This window comes from Leucoraja erinacea, chromosome 21 (genome assembly GCF_028641065.1).
Source record: "Leucoraja erinacea ecotype New England chromosome 21, Leri_hhj_1, whole genome shotgun sequence".
Classification (NCBI taxonomy): domain Eukaryota; kingdom Metazoa; phylum Chordata; class Chondrichthyes; order Rajiformes; family Rajidae; genus Leucoraja; species Leucoraja erinaceus.
In genome coordinates this window covers 38,214,988-38,235,347 of record NC_073397.1, presented here as the reverse complement: position 1 = coordinate 38,235,347, position 20,360 = coordinate 38,214,988, and the positions used below count along the sequence as shown (strand labels likewise).

General features: G+C 44.9%; 1 protein-coding gene across 5 annotated transcripts in view; it reads right to left on the bottom strand.

Moving 5' to 3' along the window:
* LOC129707558 (disks large-associated protein 4-like) overlaps positions 1 to 20,360 on the bottom strand; it is a 206,471-nt gene that overhangs the window by 42,068 nt on the left and 144,043 nt on the right. The window contains exons 1-2 of one of the 5 annotated variants that reach the window (XM_055652702.1): positions 15,832 to 15,857; positions 4,003 to 4,112 (exon numbers count right to left, since the gene is read on the bottom strand). The exons of 2 other annotated variants lie outside the window; for them this stretch is intronic. The gene's annotated coding sequence lies outside the window, so the exon portion shown is untranslated. Of the gene's footprint in view, positions 1 to 4,002; positions 4,113 to 15,831; positions 15,889 to 20,360 lie in introns of those variants that run through there. 2 more of the 5 variants (XM_055652701.1, XM_055652703.1) reach the window with 2 other exon arrangements.

Here is a 20,360-nt window from a genome sequence, read left to right as displayed (position 1 = left end):
ATCCAGTCTTTCTTCATATGAAAGTCCTGCCATCCCAGGAATCAGTCTGGTGAACATTCTCTGTACTCCCTCTATGGCAAGAATGTCTTTCCTCAGATTAGGAGACCAAGACTGTACGCAATACTCCATGTGTGGTCTCACCAAGATCATGTACAACTGCAGTAGAACCTCCATGCTCTTATACTGAAATCCTTTTGCTATGAATGCTAACATACCATTTGCTTTCTTCACTGCCTGCTGCACCTGCAGCCTACTTTCAATGACTGGTGTACCATGACATCCAGGTCTCGTTGCATCTCCCCTTTTCTTAATCGGCCACCATTCAGATAATAGTCTACTTTCCTGTTTTTGCCACCAAAGTGGATAGCCTCACATTTATCCACATTATACTGCATCTGCCAAACATTTGCCCACTCACCCAACCTATCCAAGTCACCTTGCAGCCTCTTAGCATCCTCCTCACAGCTAACACTGCCCCTCAGCTTTGTGTCATCCGCAAACTTGGAGATGTTGCATTCAATTCCCTCATCCAGATCATTAAAATATATTGTAAATAGCTGGGGTCCCAGCACTGTGCCTTGCGGTACCCCACTAGTCACTGCCTGCCATTCTGAAAAGGACCCGTTTACTCCCACTCTTTGCTTCCTGTCTGCCAGCCAGTTCTCTATCCACATCAATACTGAACCCCCAATACCATGTGCTTTAAGTTTGTATACTAATCTCTTATGTGGGACCTTGTCGAAAGCCTTCTGAAAGTCCAGATATAACACATCCACTGGTTCTCCCTTACCCACTCTACTAGTTACATCCTCAAAAAATTCTATAAGATTCGTCAGACCTGATTTACCTTTCATAAATCCATGCTGACTTTGTCCAATGAATTCACCACTTTCCAAATGTGCTGCTATCCCATCTTTAATAACTGACCAGAATTTTCCCCACCACCGATGTTAGACTAACTGGTCTGTAATTCCCCGTTTTCTCTCTCCCTCCCTTTTTAAAAAGTGGGGTTACATTAGCTACCCTCCAGTCCTCAGGGACTACTCCAGAATCTAAAGAGTTTTGAAAAATTATCACTAATGCATCCACTATTTCTGTGGCCACTTCCTTAAGTACTCTGGGATGCAACTTATCTGGCCCTGGGGATTTATCGGCCTTTAATCCATTCAATTTACCTAACACCACTTCCCGGCTAACCTCGCTCAGTTTTCACTCAGTTCCTCCCTCTCATTTAACCCCCGGTCCCTTGCTATTTCCGTCAGATTGTTTATGTCTTCCTTGGTGAAGACAGAACCAAAGTAGTTATTCAATTGGTCTGCCATGTCCTTGTTCCCCATGATCAATTCGCCTGTTTATGACTGCAAGGGACCTACATTTGTTTTAACTAATCTTTTCCTCTTCACATATCTATAAAAACTTTTACAGTCAGTTTTTATGTTCTCTGCCAGTTTTCTTTCATAATCTATTTTCCCTTTCCTAATTAAGCCTTTTGTCCTCCTCTGCTGGACTCTGAATTTCTCCCAGTCCTCTGGTAGGCTGCTTGTTCTGGCTAATTTGTACGCTTCATCTTTTGTTTTGATACTATCCCTGATTTCCCTTGTTATCCACGGATGCACTACCTTCCCTGATTTATTCTTTTGCCAAACTGGGATGAACACTTGTTGTAGTTCATCCATGCAGTTTTTAAATGCCTTCCATTGCATATCCACCGTCAACCCTTTAAGAATCATTTGCCAGTCTATCTTGGCCAATTCACGTCTCATACCCTCAAAGTCACCTTTCTTTAAGTTCAGGACCCTTGTTTCTGAATTAACAATGTCACTCTCCATCCTAATGAAGAACTCAACCATATTATGGTCACTCTTGCCCAAGGGGCCACGCACAACAAGACTGCTAACTAACCCTTCCTCATTACTCAATACCCAGTCTAGAATAGCCTGCTCTCTCGTTGATTCTTCTACGTTGGTTTAGAAAATTATCCCGCATACATTCCAAGAAATCCTCTTCCTCAGCACCCCTGCCAATTTGATTTACCCAATCTATATGTAGATTGAAGTCACCCATTATAATTGTTTTACCTTTGTTGCATGCGTTTCTAATTTCCTGTTTGATGCCATCCCCAACTCTACTACTACTGTTAGGTGGCCGGTACACCACTCCCACTAGCGTTTTCTGCCCCTTAGTGTTTCGCATCTCTACCCATATCGATTCCACATCCTCCAAGCTAATGTCCTTCCTTTCTATTGCGTTAATCTCCTCTCTAACCAGCAACACTACACCGCCTTTTTCCTTTCTGTCTATCCCTCCTGAATATTGAATATCCCTGGATGTTCAGCTCCCAGCCTTGGTCACCCTGGAGCCATGTCTCCGTGATCCCAACTATATCATATTCATTAATAACTATCTGCAAATTTAACTCATCCACCTTATTACGAATGCTCCTTGCATTAGGATACAAAGCCTTCAGGCTTGTCTTTACACTCTTACCCATTATACAATTATGTTGAAAAGTGGCCCTGTTTGATTTTTGCCCTGGATTTGTCTGCCTGCCACTTTTACTTTTCACCTTGCTACCTATTGCTTCTACCCTCATTTTACACCCCTCTGCCTCTCTGCTCTTGCACCCATCCCCCTGCCACATTAGTTTAAATCCTCCCCGACAGCACTAGCAAACACTCCCCCAAGGACATTGGTTCCATTCCAGCCCAGGTGCAGAACGTCGTGTTTGTACTGGTCCCACCTCCCCCAGAACTGGTTCCAATGCCCTAGAAATTTGAATCCCTCCCCCTTGCACCATTTTTCAAGCCACGTATTCATCTGCAATATCCTCCTATTTCTACTCTGACTAGCCCGTGGCACTGGTAATAATCCAGAGATTATTACCTTTGAGGCCCTACTTTTAAGTTTATCTCCTAGCTCCCTAAATTCACCTTGTAGGACCTCATCCCTTTTTTTACCTATATCGTTGGTGCCAATATGCACCATGCCAACTGGCTGTTCACCTTCCCCCTCCAGAATGTTCTGCAGCCGATCAGTGACATCTCTGACCCTTGCACCAGGGAGGCAACATACCATCCTGGAGTCTCGTTTGTGGCCACAGAAACACCTATCTATTCCCCTTACAATTGAATCCCCTATTACTATTGCCCTTCCACTCTTTTTTCTCCCCTCCTGTGCCGCAGAGCCACCCATGGTGCCATGAACTTGGCTGTTGCTGCCTTCCCCTGATGAGCAATCTCCCTCAACAGTATCCAAAATGGTATACCTGTTTAGGAGGGAGATGACCGCAGGGGACTCCTGCACTACCTGCCTACTGCTTTGCTGGCTATTGCCCACCCGTTCCCTTTCTGTCCTCTTTCCTTTTACCTGCGGTGTGACCAACTCGCTGTACGTGCTATTCACGACTTTCTCAGCATCGTGGATGCTCCAGTATGAATCCAATCGCAGCTCCAACCGTTCAATGCGGTCTGCCAGGAGCTGTAGCTGGACACACTTCCTGCAAACGTAGTCACCAGAGACAGCGACCATATCCCTGATCTCCCACATGTTGCAGGCTGAGCAAACCACGGGGCCAATCTCCACTGACATAGCTTACTCCCAAATTAACTCAACTCCCTCACTATAAAAATCTTTATCCTTTAAATTGTACCTTTACTGATAAATACAGAGCCCTTAACTCACAGATCCCTTAACTCACAGAACCCTTAACTCACAGAACCCTTAACTCACAGAACCCTTAACTCACAGAACCCTTAACTCACAGATCCCTTAACTCACAGAACCCTTAACTCACAGAACCCTTAACTCACAGATCCCTTAACTCACAGATCCCTTAACTCACAGATCCCTTAACTCACAGATCCCTTAACTCACAGAACCCTTAACTCACAGATCCCTTAACCCTTAACTCACAGAACCCTTAAGAACCCTTAACTCACAGATCCCTTAACTCACAGATCCCTTAACTCACAGATCCCTTAACCTGAAAGCAGAAATGTAAACCTGGGGTTGCACCCAATCAGCTGCTTTCTCTGGTCCTCTTCCACCAATCAGAGGCTTCCACCAGACTCCTTCTCTGGAATGGATTCCTTAACCTTCAAGAATGTTGATATCTGATAAAAATGAAACAGCTGCTGAACTCCCAAGTCTCATGTTTGCACAAAATATACATAGGGAACTTTGGCAAAGATAATATAGGCAGAATAAATCAAGCATCATCTAAACTGCTATGCTAATATAATACTCCAACCAATAATAAATTAAATTGAAGGCTTAAAGACTGTTAAAAATCTCTTGCAGTGAGTAACGTATCTGCAACCTCCATGCCCCCCCCCCTCCCCCTCCCAAAAAAAGGCAGTTCTTTTTTTAAGTAATAGATTCATGGTTAAAGATAGATTTCTAGAAGGCAACAAAAAGGTGCTAAGTCTAAATTTGTTTTTAAAGTCTAAGGAACTTTTTATGATTTGGAGAACATCGATGTGGCATTTCGGGTTTGGGCCCTTCTGCAGTCAAAATGCAGAGAAACAAGGAATTTGAAGATGCTGGTTCCAGAAGAATCCTAACCCGAAACATCACCTATCCAAGTACTTTCTACAGACAGCCCATGGGTAATGAACAAGTTTAAATTTTACAAACCAAGGTCAATTTTTTTTCTGCGATGGAAATCTCATTAAAACACCACTTAATTTGGTGTCCACTGAACTGTAGGGGTATCAACAAGCCTAACCTATCCCAATCCTCCAGCTCCTGCTGACATTTGTTAGCATGGAACAGACAAATTGTTTTATGAGGAAACGTTGGACAGAGTAGGCTTCTATCTCCTGGACTTTAAGAGTGAAAGGTGATTTGTTTGAAATTTTTAAAAAAGGATCTGTGAACAATGAGTCACTGTTCAGAAACAAGGGATATCCATTTATGAGATGAGAGATAAACCATGAATCTTTGGAATTCTTATTGCCTATCAGCTCTGCCATCCACTATCATGAAGTGCTTCTGGAGGATGGTCTTGGCTCCTGGTAATCCTTCATCCACTGCATTTCACCTAGTGTCACAAGTCCACAGCAGATGCCATCTCCTTGGCAACACACTCATCCCTGTAACACCTCCACCTTCAACACCATCATCCAAAACCAAATTTATCTCCAAACTCCTAGACCTGGGATTCAACACCCCCTCTGCAACAGGATGCTCAACTCCTAACCCACAGGCTACATTCAATACAGATAGGCAACAAATCATCGTCCGTAATAATTCTCAACACCAGTGCCCCACAAGGATGAGTACTCAGCCCCTCACTATACTGCCTATACCTTCACGATTCTGCTCCAACTCCATTTACATGTTTGCAAATGACACCACCATAGTGGGCTGGATCTAGAACAATGACAAGAGAGAGTACATTAAGGAGATGGAGAGCTTAGTAATGTGGTGCCAAAGCAACCCCTTCCTTGATCGTCAGCAAAATGAAGGCATTAACCATTGAATTCTGGAAATGGGATGGTGCACGTGCTCCTGTCAGCATCAACTAGAAGACTTGAAGTTATACCTGATCAGCTATATTCTTATTAATAGCAGAGCAGGTTCAGGTGCCGTGGCCTACTCCACACTCCTAAATAATTTGTATTTGTATGATGATCGCATACAAATATATAAAGTAATTCAAAATGTGGAAGTAATTTGGCCATGCAGGTATTGCAATGCTCATTTTGTTTCAAAACATTATGAAAAGCTCAACTTCACAAGTAATATTATGAGTAGGCTCATAGACCCAAGAACAGTGAGCAAGAACAATGGAAATTATTCTTTTTCAGCTGTTACATGCAAGTCATCAGTCAGTCAGGAAATGAGATCAAGTAAAATGAGGCATGCAACCACAATCATTTAATTTGAAACAGTCACAGGATGTAAGTTGACCAGCAGGAAGAGGCTGAAAGATTTAAGCAGTCACTGCTAGGTTGCCAGCATAAGGCTACAAATCCTGAACTCTCAAATTGTCTGGTTCTACAGGAAGGAGGCTTCACAGAAAAGACCACTGAGAATTTTAAGGTGCAGGAACAAGTACAAAGCACTTTATTTAAGAGGTACCAATGAGACTATTAGCAACAGATGGATGAGGTGGGCGACATTAGCAGAATGAGAGAATACAAAGATAGAATCAAGCAAAGACTACATCGACATATTAAGGATGCTATATGGAACAACAGCTAGGTATTGGTGGAATTTTGTGGCAGCCTTCCAAACGTTTAACTGTAGCTTAACCAAAGTTTGATGTTAGCCAAGCAGCGTGGTGGCAGAAATACAGTAAACCCTTTGGGTGGGGGCATGGGGGGGGGGGGGGGGGATGGTGTCCGTTGTTAATCAGCACGGTATTACTTCCTCACCACTTTTTTTTATATAATTGAATTGAATAAATTCCTATTTGTACCTTGTTGAATCTAATTAGATTCTGCTGTCATCAATAGTAATTACCCAATTCAAACTTTCGATTGGCCTTTTCCCTCTACCTTATATGCAGATGTTGATGCAATCAGCTATATTCTTCTCCTCAGTTTCATCCCTGTTCACCATCTGAAAGTCAAGTTTCATGCCATTCTTTTCTATTGAATTATATATGAATGATGCATGCGGGCATGGATAGAAGGTGAGGAGAGCCATTATTGAGGATCATTCATATATAATTCAATAGAAAAGAATGGAATGAAACTTGACTTTCAGATGGTGAACAGAGAGTGGTGAATCTCTGGAATTCTCTGCCACTGAAGGTAGTTGAGGCCAGTTCATTGGCTATATTTAAGAGGGAGTTAGCTGTGGCCCTTGTGGCTAAGGGGATCAGGGGGAATGGAGAGAACGCAGGTACGGGATACTGAGCTGGATGATCAGCCATGATCATATTGAATGGTGGTGCAGGCTCGAAGGGCCGAATGGCCTACTCCTGCACCTATTTTCTATGTTTCTAACTGCAGATGCTGGTAAATCGAAGGTCGACAAAAATACTGGAGAAACTCAGCAGGTGAGGCAGCATCTATGGAGCGAAGGAAATAAGCAACGTTTCGGGTGGAGACCCTTCTTCAGACTTCTGGTTGATGACCCTTCACCAACCTGAAATGTTAATTGTTTTTCGCTCCACAGGTTCTACCTGATCTAATATTTCTTGCTGAGTTTTAATTATAAAGCTTTATCTGATTAGCAGATTTGCCATCTTTCCATTGCCTACCAGCAGCTTCAATCCTGCAAACATATAGTCAGTCTCAAACAGCTTATATGTACCTACCATGAAAGCAAATGACATACACATTAGTATTTTCCAGAAAAAAATCCCCAGCTAATTTCACCATTCCAATTCGAATTATACAAGTAAAGCTACTTAGTAGCAAAATTAGTGATGTACCAAAGCAAATTATCCAATCCATTCAGGAGCAAAGAGGTCCTTCTGCAGTTGTACAGGGCCCACACCTAGAGTATTGTGTGCAGTTTTGGTCTCCAAAGTTGAGGAAGGGCAATATTGCTATTGAGGGAGTGCAGCGTAGGTTCACGGGGTTAATTACCAGAATGGCGGGACTGTCATATGTTAATAGAATGGAGCGGCTGGGCTTGTATACTCTGGAATTTAGAAGGATGAGAGATCTTATTGAAACATATAAGATTATTAAGGTTTTGGACATGCTAGAGGCAGGAAACATGTTCCCGATGTTGGGGGAGTCCGGAACCAGTGATGAGGAAAGACTTTTTCCACACAGAGGGTTGTGAATCTGTGGAATTCTCTGCCTCAGAAGGCATTGGAGGCCAATTCACTGGATGCTTTCGAGAGTTAGATAGAGCCCTTAAAGATGGCGGAGTCAGGGGATATGGGAAGAAGGCAGGAACGTGATACTGAGTGCGGATGATCAGCCATGATCACAGTGAATGGCGGTGCTGGTTTCAAAGGGCCGAATGACCTACTCCTGCACCTTTTGTCTATTGTCTATTGTAAGAAAGAACTGTAGATGCTGGTTTAAATCAAAGGTAGACACAAAATGCTGGAGTAGCTCAGCGGGTGAGGCAGCATCTCTGGAGACAGGGAATGGGCGACGTTTCGGGTCGAGACCCTTCTTCAGACTGAAGAAGGGTCTCGACCTGAAAAGTCGCCCATTCCTTTTCTCCAGAGATGCTGCCACACCCACTAAGTTACTCCAGCATTTTGTATCCAATCCATTCATGCAGGTTGTGTTCTAATACAAATATCTCCAAAATAAGTTCTGGATCATTTTAACTGTTTCTAGTATCATACAATACAATACAATATTTATTATCATTTGAGCCTCAGGGCTCAAACAAAATTCCATTTCCACAGCAATACAAACAAAGACAATTTCCTACAGACATACACACAATTTAATTCACACAAACATCCATCACAGTGGGTTCACTGTGGCAAAGTCTTTTCTCTCCCCTGTTCTCCATTTCTCATGGTCCTAATAGCTAATTTTCACCAGAAATGCCTATCCCTCTACACTTCCATCCAATCCCCAAAGATCTGAGTGTGCTTCATTTTTTTTCTTAAAGAGAGATCCAAACACCTCCTCATCTGGACAAACGTTTTGTCGCATTGAACAACTTAAACTCAATTGTGATGTCCACCAAGATACAGTGAAAAACTTTGCTTTGTGTGATATCCAGGCATATCATATAGCACACAAATACATCAGGTAGTGCAACAGAGAAAACTGAGTGCAGAAAATAGCGTTACAGCTGTAAATATCCAATAAAAAAGATACTGCAAGGGCTACAATGAGGTAGATTGGAAGATCAGAAATTCATCCTTACATTAGGTCTAAGCAATGTCTGTCTTGTTATGGGCTACATAGAATGCACCTCATTTTAGATTGCAATCACCTCTTATTAGTAGACTTGATGACTGTTTTTGTGCTGTTTCCTACTTCAATGTGGAGCTCAAATTATACTTCTTGAAATTGTGTATTCTGTTCCCACTAGGGTTAACCCAATGATATAGTCCATCTCTGATAGTTTTCTTTCTCCATTTCTGTCACAACCTCAGAGATGCCTGAATCATCAATACCCATTACAAGTTCAGATTCTTAAAATGTTCTCCTCCCATCCTAATTCCTGTAGGGACCACATCATATTATTTCAGTTTGCTCTGATGATGGCACTTTCCACTCATTCATGATGGCTTTCTTTTTCATCTCATGGTGGCTTTTCCTTTACCATAGTCAAATGTCTGTCTGAAGAAAGGTCTCGACCCGAAACATCACCTATTCCTTTTCTCCAGAGATGTTATCTGACCCCAGCTGAGTGATTCTAGCTTTTCGTGTCTATCTTCCCTCCACTGACGCTGGTTTTCATTCCAATCTCAAATGTGTTACATTTCTACACTTCTATTTTCAAACGCCTCCTCCAATTCTGGTTATTGTTTTCCACACATCATCTAGTTTTAGCTACCTTCCACCACCAGACACATCTTCCCTTCTCTCACAGCATTATAAAGAGATTATTCCTTCCTGGTTCACTCCACTCACTCACTTTGCCCCAGCATCTACCCATGAAGGTATAATGAAGGGATACCAACGTGCTGGTTCACCATCACCTCTACTCCAGATGATTAACAATCCTTCAACACTCTCCCCTTCTTGACATCCATAGAATAATATACAATAGACTTTTCAGTCCACAAAGTCTGTGCTGTAGATACCAAGACCGTCTCTTATCTACCTGCACGTAACCAATATACATAGATACACAGACAATAGCTGCAGGAGTAGGCCATTCGGCCCTTTGAGCCAGCACTGCCATTCAATGTGATCACGGCTGATCATCCACAATCAATATCCCGTTCCTGCCTACTCCCCATATCCCTTGATTCCGCTAGCCCTAAGAGCTCTATCTAACTCTCTTTTGAATGCATCAAGTGAATCAGCCTCCACTGCCTTCCGAGGCAGAGAATTCCACAAATTCTCAAAAAAATGTTTTTCCTCATCTCAGTTCTAAATGGTCTACCCCTTATTCTTAAATTGTGGCCTCTGGTTTTGGACTCCCCCAACATCGGGAACATGTTTCCTGCATCTAGCGTGTTCAATCCCTTAATAATTATGTTTCTGTAAGATTCCCTCTCATCCTTCTAAATTCCAGTGAATACAAGCCCAGTCGCTCCATTCTTTAATCTTATGACAGTCCCATCATCCCTAGAATTAACCTGGTGAACCGAAGCTGCACTCCCTCAATAGAAAGAATGTTTTTCCTCAAATCAAGAGACCAAAACTGCACACAATACTCCAGGTGTGGTCTCACCAGGGCCCTGTACATTTGCAGAAGGATCTCTTTGCTCCTATACATCAGCTTTCATCACTGCCTCCATACCCAAAGATAGACACAAAATGCTGGAGTAACTCAGAGGGTAAACCATCATCTGCAGTTCCTTCATACACACTCCCTCCATATCCATACGTCTATCCAATATGTGCCTATTGTTTCTTGTGTTGGCAGATCATTTTCGCTCGGGATAAATAAAGTTCTATCGTATCATAAAAGACTATTAAATTGCACTAATGTATCATCTTCCACCACCAACCCTGCAGCATGTTCCAGCCACTCATTTTGCATATATTACACATGCTGGCTCCACCATTTTTGGCGCCATTATTCAAAATACGCTCGATGTGCTGGGCCAGGTCCAGCAAACTGACATCCCTCTCCTCTCCTAGGTCGCCCATCTTTGTGACCTTGGGACGCCTCCTGCAGCCTATCTGAACGCGCTGGAGGCATTACCCAGTCCTCCTACCTGCCCGTGCTCCTCACATCGACTCTTGCACTCAATGCTCCTACCTATGAAAGGTAGCATGCCATATGCCTTCTATACCACTCTATTTACTTGTGTTACCACTTTCAGGTAGTTATGGACTCCAAGATCCCTCTGTACATCAATACAGCTGGAGGGTCATGCCATTAATTGCATATTCCCCCCTTACATTTGACCTCCCAATGTGCAACACCTCACACTTGCTCGATTTAAGCTCCATTTGCCGTTCTGCTGCCCAGCACAGATCCCTGCGGAACTCCACAGACCCCCAGCCTGAATATTGTCTTTCCACCACAACCATGTTTTCCTTCAGTATGCCATTTCTAAATCCACCTTATCTTGGTCTTCTTTAATTTTGTTCTCTATATCACTCCAGGGTCTCAATTAAGGATCAATGAGGACCACTTTCCATACGTTGAGAACCAACCATTCAAGGAATGATTTGATGGCTACATTCACCATTGATTAGAACACAGCAGCAGTCTTTGACCATCTAAAGAAACATCTATCTGAAAATCAAGACCTGAAACTCAGCATCAAGTTCATTATCCACCAGGCTGTCATTTGCTTCTATACTTCAAAGCAAGAGTCGCTCCACCAATTCCATCTCTGCAAAATATATTGGTAGGATAAGAAACCAATGTCAGTGTACCCTTCCATACTACCATCACAGGCACCAGTGCTCTCATTATGTTTAGTCACCTTCAAAAATGATTTCCTGGAAAAAAGATTCCATGGATGTTCTGTAGGCACCCCTGAATAAACTCCACATTCAGTCATGGGAATTATTGACCTAAAATATAGAATGAGCATCCAAGAAGCAATCAAGCCCAATGAGTCTTTTAATCGAGAAACTCAGCGGGTGCAGCAGCATCTATGCAGCGAAGGAAATAGGCAATGTTTCGGGCCAAAACCCTTCTTCAGACTGATGTAGTGTGGGGGGGGGGGGGGGGGGGGGGGGGGGGGGGGGGGAGGGGAAGGAAAGAAAGGAAAAAGGAGAGGAGGTGCCCGAGGGCTGAGGGAAAGCTGAGAACTATGCTTGTATTCACTGGAATTTAGAAGGATGAGAGGAGGTTTTATAAAAAACATATAAAATACTTAAGGGATTGGACAGGTTAGATGCAGGAAAAACTGCTCCCGATGTTGGGGGAGTCCAAAAACAGGGGTCACAGTTTAAGTATAAGGGGAAGGCCATTTAGGACTGAGATGCGGAAAATCCTCTTCACCCAGAGAGTTGTGAATCAGTGTAATTCTCTGCCACAGAAGGCAATGGAGGCCAATTCATTGGATGTTTTCAAGAGTTAGATTTAGCTCTTAAGAGCTAAAGGAGTCAAGGGATAAGAGGAAAAAGCCGGAACGGGGTACCAATTTTAGATGATCAGCCATGATCACATTGAATGGTGCTGCTGGCTCGAAGGGCCGAATGGCCTACTCCTGCATCTATTTTTCTATGTTAACAAGACCATGTATAAAGAACAAGTGAAAACAGTGGAATTGCAGGCCCTCCCAAAGAACATACCTACCAAATATGTTCATGCCCTCCATCTGTAACAGTCACTCCAGAGCAGATCAAATTACAGTTTAAATAATGCACCCTTGACCTCGAAGAATTAGCAAATTTAATTCCACCGAGTTCATGTATCACCATGTGTGGGCCACAAAATGTGAAGTGTGAAATAACTTGTTGATGAGGTTACAAAATTCATTTGGACTACCAACTTTCCGCAGTTCTCAAAATAAAAAGCAGTCCTTTCCAATAGGCAAAGTACCTGTACAAAAACTTTCAAGTGGCCAAATAACATGTTCTGATAAATCCCGTGTGATTTAATGACAACACATCCCTCTCAGCAATCCAAAGAGAGCCCTTTCTTTCCACTAAACTTTATTCAATACTCCATTCAGCCCTCACAGGGTATCTTGCTACCAAAGGCAGTGCAATCACTGTAATTTCACCATCCAGGTGCTCAAACTTTCAGAAGCAGTGATTTACTCATCGTTCTTCCAATGCACTATCTTCTGATCATTTTGTCATCTTCCCTACATTCAAAAGGTGAAATGTGGAGCATGGGGTCATTTTGTACAAGATCACCATTCTGTCTGCACGCATGATTCAGCTTCCAATCACTGTAATTATTAATTTTTGGACATTGTACCAGTGAAAGTAGAGGCAGAGTTCATACTTTATATTTTCATGAGGCACATATATGGTCTTTGTCTGAAGAGCGAGGAGTTCAACAATTTCAGATGATTACACCATTTCTAGTTAGTTCCCTTAGATCCAGACAGGTATGAAAGGAGGGAGGAGGGTTGGGGTATGAAGGGGTAAATGAACATGCGGGTTGTGGGTCAAGTTAAGTTGGCACACTCACGTTAATGTCAAATTTGAATTCCACCTCCTGCCCCCAAAGTCTTTCTCTTTGTCCCTCCTTTTGTTTTGCACCTTTGCTACAGCTATCAGGTTCTTGAACAAATCGGTACAACCTGAATCCAACGTTAGCAAGGAACACCACTCTGGGCTTGTTTTTCTAATTGTGTTTTTTGCACTAATGTCTTGATCTGTTTTCAAGTCTTTCTTTTAGCGCCTTGCAGAATTTGTACGATGTATAATTAATGTATTTGTGATTCTATGTGCCTGTGATGCTGCACCTCAACATACTGGTGCATATGACCATAAACTCAAGTTGGTTAACTTTTCCCATGTGTGGTTCAAAGCCATCAAAAGTCTGTATTTTGCTATACCAGTTACCTTCTACTAAAGTGAAGTACCTCACCACATCCACCACCGACGAGCATCCACTTCCTGCCTCCCTCAATGTATAGGAAACTCCACAAAAGTTGTTATTAGAGTCATAGAATGACACAGTTTGGTAACAGGCTCCTCGGCCCAACATGTCCCAGCTACACTTGTCCCACCTGCCTGCGCTTGGTCCATATCCCTCCAAGCCTGTCCTATCTATGTACCTGGGTACACAAAAATGCTGGAGAAACTCAGCGGGTGCAGCAGCATCTATGCAGCGAAGGAAATAGGTGACGTTTCGGGCCGAAACGTCACCTATTTCCTTCGCTCCATAGATGCTGCTGCACCCGCTGAGTTTCTCCAGCATTTTTGTGTGTCTTTGATCTTCCAGCATCTGCAGTTCCTTCTTGAACATTATCCATGTACCTGTTTGTTTCTTAAATGTCGCGATAGTCCCAGCCTCAACTACCTTCTCTGGCAGCTCGTTCCATACACCCACCACCCTTTGTGTGAAAAGGTTATCCCTCAGATTCCTATTAAATCTTTTCACCTTCACCTTGAACCAATGTCCTCTGGTCCTCGATACCCATACTCTGGGCAAGAGACTCTGCATCTACCCAATCTACTCCTCTCATGATTTTATACACCTCTATAAGTTCACCCCTCATTCTCCTGTGCTCCAAGGAATAGAGTCCCAGCCTACTTAACCTCTCCCTACACCTCACACCCTCTATTCCTGGCAACATCCTCTTAAATCTTCTCTGAACCCTTTCAAGCTTAACAATATCCTTCCGATAACAGGGTGCCCAGAACTGAACACAATATTCTAAATGCAGTCTCACCAACGTCTTATACGACTGCAACATGAGCTCCCAACCTATACTCAATAGACACAAAACTGGATTAACCCAGTGGGACAGGCAGCATCTCTGGAGAGAAGGAATGGGTGACATTACGGGTCAAGACCCTTCTTCACTGCTCAATACTGACTGATGAAGGCCAATGTGCCAAAAGCATTTTTGACCACCTTATCTACCTGCGACTCGACCTTCAAGGAACCATGCACCTGCACTCCTAGATCCCTCTGATCTACTACACTCCCTACTCTACCATTCATTGTGTAGGTCCAGCCCTTGTTAGACGTCCCAAATTGCAACACCTGCTATTGTCTCACAAATGAGAAATGTTTTTTTAATATAACACTAAACAGCTATACCTGTTACTATACTTACAGTAGATATCAAAAATGAAATAGTTTAACAAAATCAGGATCAGATATAAAATTCATACTTGATATGGCCAGTCTGTGTTGATCAAATTACCCACTGCTGAACTACAAAAACACATCCGTCACAACAATTCCACAAACTCCTACAACTTCATTATCATTTCAATAAAAATATTTGAATCATGACTTCAGACTGTTGCAGACTGCACTTCATTGTTCAAAGGGCAGTGTGATAGTTGGTCAAGGGTTGCCACAACTCAACAAATCAGTCATGATCACAATAGAAAAAGTTAAAATAAACTAGAAAACCCCAAAGGTTGGAAACAGATTTAGTTTCGTGTTCAATTCCCTGATTGTGGTAAATACATTACATCACACGTGTATTTAAAAATAAAAATTATATTTGTACAGAATCTAAAGAGCGTGTAAAATGACAACTCAAATCTTGCCATGAACTTTGAATCAGCGGCGCCGAGAGCGATGGTGACGCGACCGCGACCCCGCGACAGCCGGGAGTGAGTGAGGGAGGAGAGGGGAGAGAGGGAGGAGTGAGGGAGGGAGGGAGTGAGTGAGGGGGGAGCGGGGAGTGAGTGAGTGAGGGGAGAGAATGAGGGAGCGGGGAGTGATGAGGGAGCGGGGAGGGAGGGAGTGAGTGAGGGAGGGAGGGGAGTGAGTGAGGGGGAGCGGGGAGTGAGTGAGGGAGCGGGGAGTGAATGAGGAGAGTGAGGAGGGAGGAGGAGAGGGAGTGTGAGTGAGGGAGCGGGGGGAGGGAGGGAGGGAGGAGAGAGGGGGGTGAGGGAGGGAGGAGGAGTGAGTGAGGGAGAGAGGGGGTGAGTGAGTGAGTGAGTGAGTGAGTGAGTGAGGGAGTGAGGGAGGGAGAGTGAGTGAGGGAGGGAGGGAGTGAGTGAGGGAGGGAGTGAGGGAGTGAGGAGTGAGCGGGGGAGTGAATGAGGAGGGAGGGAGTGAGTGAGCGGGAGGGGGGGGGGGGCGAAGGTGCGGACACGGAGCCGGGGGGGAGAGCGGCGGCGACACGGAGCCCTGAGCGGCGGCGGCCCCCTCCCCTCACTCACTCACCTGCGGGTCCGGCTCACACAGACACAATGAGGTGGCGCCATGGCCTGTCACACCGGAAGTGACGCCCCAGCGCGCCCCCGTCCCGCCCGCGCGCCCCCGCCCGCCCGCGCCCCCGCCCCCCGCCCCGCCCCCGCCCCCCGCCCCGCGCGCGCCCCCGCCCCGCCCGCGCGCCCCCCCCGCCCGCCCCGCCCGCCGCCCGCCCCCCGCGCCCCCGCGCGCCCCGCCCCCGCCCCGCGCGGGATCGATGCAAATCCGGTTCTAAATGGAAACCAAAATAAAACAAAGCGCCGCCCAAACTACAGACAGTTGACGTCGCCGACTCAATCCCGCGCTCCGGTACAGATCTTCATCAAGTTGCTCCTGATCCACACGTGGCTTTGCTGACACCCGTCCCCAGCGGGTCCACAGGGTCCCGGTACCCTGACCAACCCTGACCCTGACTAACCCTGACCCTGACTAACGCTGATCCTGACCTGACTGACCCTTAACCTGACTCTGACCAACCCTGACCCTAACTAACCCTGACCCTGACTCTGACCAACCCTGACCCTTAACCTGACCCTGACCAACCCTGACTCTGACTAACCCTGACCCTAACACCCTGACCCTAACACCCTAATACCCTGACCCTAACACTAACACCCTGACCCTAACACCCTGACCCTGACTCTGACCAACCCTGACCCTTAACCTGACCCTGATCAACCCTGACTCTGACTAACCCTGACCCTAACACCCTGACCCTGACTCTGACCAACCCTGACCCTTAACCTGACTCTGACCAACCCTGATCCTGACCAACCCTGACCCTTAACCTGACCAACCCTGACCCTGACTAACCCTGACCCTGACTAACGCTGATCCTGACTCTGACCAACCCTGACCCTTAACCTGACCAACCCTGACCCTAACTAACCCTGACCCTAACCAACCCAGACCCTTAACCTGACCCTGACCAACCCTGACATTGACCCTAACTAACCCTGACTCTGACCAACCCTGACCCTTAACCTGACCCTGACTAGCCCTGACCTTGACTAACCCTGACCCTGACTAACCCTTACCCTGATCCTAACCCTGACCCACCCTTACCCTGACCCTAACTAACCCTGACCCTGACCCTAACGAACCCAGACCCTTAACCTGACCAACCCTGACCCTAACTAACCCTGACTCTGACCAACCCAGACCCTTAACCTGACCCTGAGCAACCCTGACACTGACCCTAACTAACCCTGACTCTTGACCAACCCTGACCCTTAACCTGACTAGCCCTGACCTTGACCCTTAACCTGACCTTGACTAACCCTTACTCCGATCCTGACCCTTAACCTGACCCTGACTAACCCTGACCTCGACCCTGACTCTGACCAACCTTGATCCTAACCCTTACCGTGACCTTGACCCTGACTAACAGTGACCCTGACCCTAACCGTTACTCTGACCCTGACCATAACCCTTACCGTGACCCTGACCCTTGCCTCAACCCTAACCAAACCTGCCTGTAACCCCTCTCCACCACACATGCACGGAGCAGGCATCATAGTGCAATCCCAACCGAGGCACTCACTGAGTTAGACAATGATCCGTAAAGGGCACCCACCCTAATAAACAACTTAGTAAAGATGAAACACTGGGTAGGAACCCTCCATCTCTCCATTCCATTAACATATGACAGCCCCGCCATCCCGGGAATTAGCCTTGTGAACCTAGACTTCACTCCCTCAATAGCACAAATGTCCTTCCTCAAATTAGACCAAAACTGCACACAATACTCCAGATGTGGTCTCACCAGGGCCCTGTACAACTGCAGAAGGACCTCTTTGCTCCTATACTCAACTCCTCTCGTTATGAAGGCCAATTTGTCATTCGCTTTCTTAATAATCCTAAAGGTTGTGGTTTAATATAGTGACAGAAACATGGATTCAACATTATTGATGGATAAAGGCCACCTAGAGCACACACAAATGATGCAACAAACATCTTGCATTTATATCATGCTATTAAGATAGGCAATATCCCCAACCAATTCAGCAAGATATGAAATAGCTATAAAGGTTTTGCATGAGGGATTGGCGTAGCCCAGAGTGAATACTGTTGGGGGGAGGGGGGTTGTAAAGGAAAGCTCAGTCACAAGAAGACATGATAAAGTACAGATAGGATGGAGTAAGATCACAGGCAGTTTAAGGCAAAGATATTGAAGATAAAATGCAGGACTGAGAGCCATCTCAGATCAGCAAAAATGACAGAGCAATAGATATGTTGATCATAATGCAGGAATATGTGAGGAGCAATACACTGACCCATTCCCATTTGTTCTGAGGTGTATCCAAGATTAAATATTGAATATTATATTGTCCCAATATTAGATTTGGTTTAGTTGGTCATTCTCTTGCCTCTTAATCAAAGCTTGTGGGTTCAAGACCCTGTCCAGAGAACTGAGCAATTAACTCATCTCCAAACTCCAGGATCCAGGAATCAGCTCAAGTCGCCGCCATTGAATCCTCAATGTTCTGACAATCAGGAAGCATAGGTGATTACAATACTTCCTCCATAATCGTTCTCTACACAGGTGACCGGCAAGGATGCCTGCTCAGACCCCTACAATGCTCCCTGTACACTCACGACTATACAGCCAAATTCAGCTCTCACATTATCTATAAGTTTGCAGATGACACTACTGTGGTGGGTTGAATCACACAAACAATGTTGAAACAGAGTGCAGGAAGGAGATAGAGAACTTATGCCCCTGTCCCACTTAGGAAACCTGAACGGAAACCTCTGGAGACTTTGCGCCCCACCCAAGGTTTCTGTGCGGTTCCCGGAGGTTGCAGGTGGTTGCCGGAGGTTGCAGGTAGTGGAAGCAGGTAGGGAGACTGACAAAAACCTCTGGGAACCGCAAGAAAACCTTGGGTGGGGCACAAAGTCTCCAGAGGTTTCCGTTCAGGTTTCGTAAGTGGGACAGGGGCATTAGTGTCATGGCATCAGGACAATAAACCCTCCCTCAATGTCAGCACGATGAAGGATCTACTTATTGACTTCAGGAAGCATGGTGAAGTTTATGGCCCAATTGGTATAAATGGTGCAGAAGATAAAATAGTTTAAGAGGTTCAAATTCCTTGGCGATTGGCTGGAACCAGCCACATTAATGCGACAACTAAGCAGGCATACCAACATCTCTACTTCCTTAGGACACTGAGACATTCAGCATGTCTCCAATTACTCTAACAAACCTCTATAGATGCACCATAGAAAGCATACTGTCGGTTGTATCGCAGCTTGGTTTGGGAATAGCTCTGCCCAAGACTGCAAGAAATTGCAAAGAATTGTCGATGTCGCTCAATCCATCACAGAAACCAAATTTCCACCATTGACTCCATCTGGAGTCATGCAGCATGGAAACAGGCTTTCAGGCCAACTCGTCTATGCTGACCATGATGGTCCAATTACACTTGTCCCATCTGGTCACATTTGGCCCATTTCCCTCTGAACCTTTCCTATCCATGTACCTATACAAGTGCTTTTCAAATGTTGTTAAATTACCTGCCTCAACTACCTCCTCTGGCAGCTCGTTCCATATACCCACCACCCTCTGAGTGAAAGGTTGCCTTTTAGGATCCTATTAAATCTTGCCCCTCGCACCTAAAACCCTTGTCCGCTGTGAATTCCCCTACTCTGGGTAAAATCATTTGTGCATTCACCCTGTCTATTACTCTCAGGATTGTATACACCTCTGTTAGATCACCACTCAGCCTTCTGCACTCCAAGGAATTAGGCAATTTGGCCCATCAAGTTTACTCCAAAATTAACTATGGCTGATCTATTTATCCCATTCTCCTGCCTTCTCCTGCCTTCTCCTGCCTTCTCTTCATAACCTTTGACATTCTTAAAAATCAAAAAGCTGACAATCTCCATTTTAAAAATCCCCAACGACTTGGCCTCCATAGCTGTCTGTGGGAACAATTTCCACAAATCCTCTACTCACTTCGCTTAAGAAATGTCTCCTCATTTCCTTTCTAAAGGTATATCTGTTTATTCTGAGGCTGTGCCCTCTGGTGCTAGACTTTTCAACTAATGGAAACATCCTCTCCACATCCACTATCACGGACCTTTCACTATTCGGTAAGTTTCTATGAGCTCCCCCTCATCCTCAGCAAGTACAGGCTAAGTGCTGTTAAACACGTATCATATGTTAAACCAATTATCCCAAGGATCATTCTTGTAAACCTCCCCTGGACCCTCTCCAATACTAGCACATCCCTCCTCAGATATGGTGCCCAAAACTGCTCACAAGAATCCAAATGTGGTCTGGCCAGTGCCTTCTCAAGCCTCAGCATTAATTCCTGCTTTGATATTCTAATACTCTTGGAATGAATGGTAACATTGTATTTGCACTTCCATCATAATTAAAGACTTGTCCCACCTTGGTCATTCCTTCTTCCCCCTGCTACCATCTGGCTGAAGGTACAGAATGGTGAAAGCTTGCACCACCAGACTCAGGAGCATTGGTTATCTGTTTTTTGAACGGT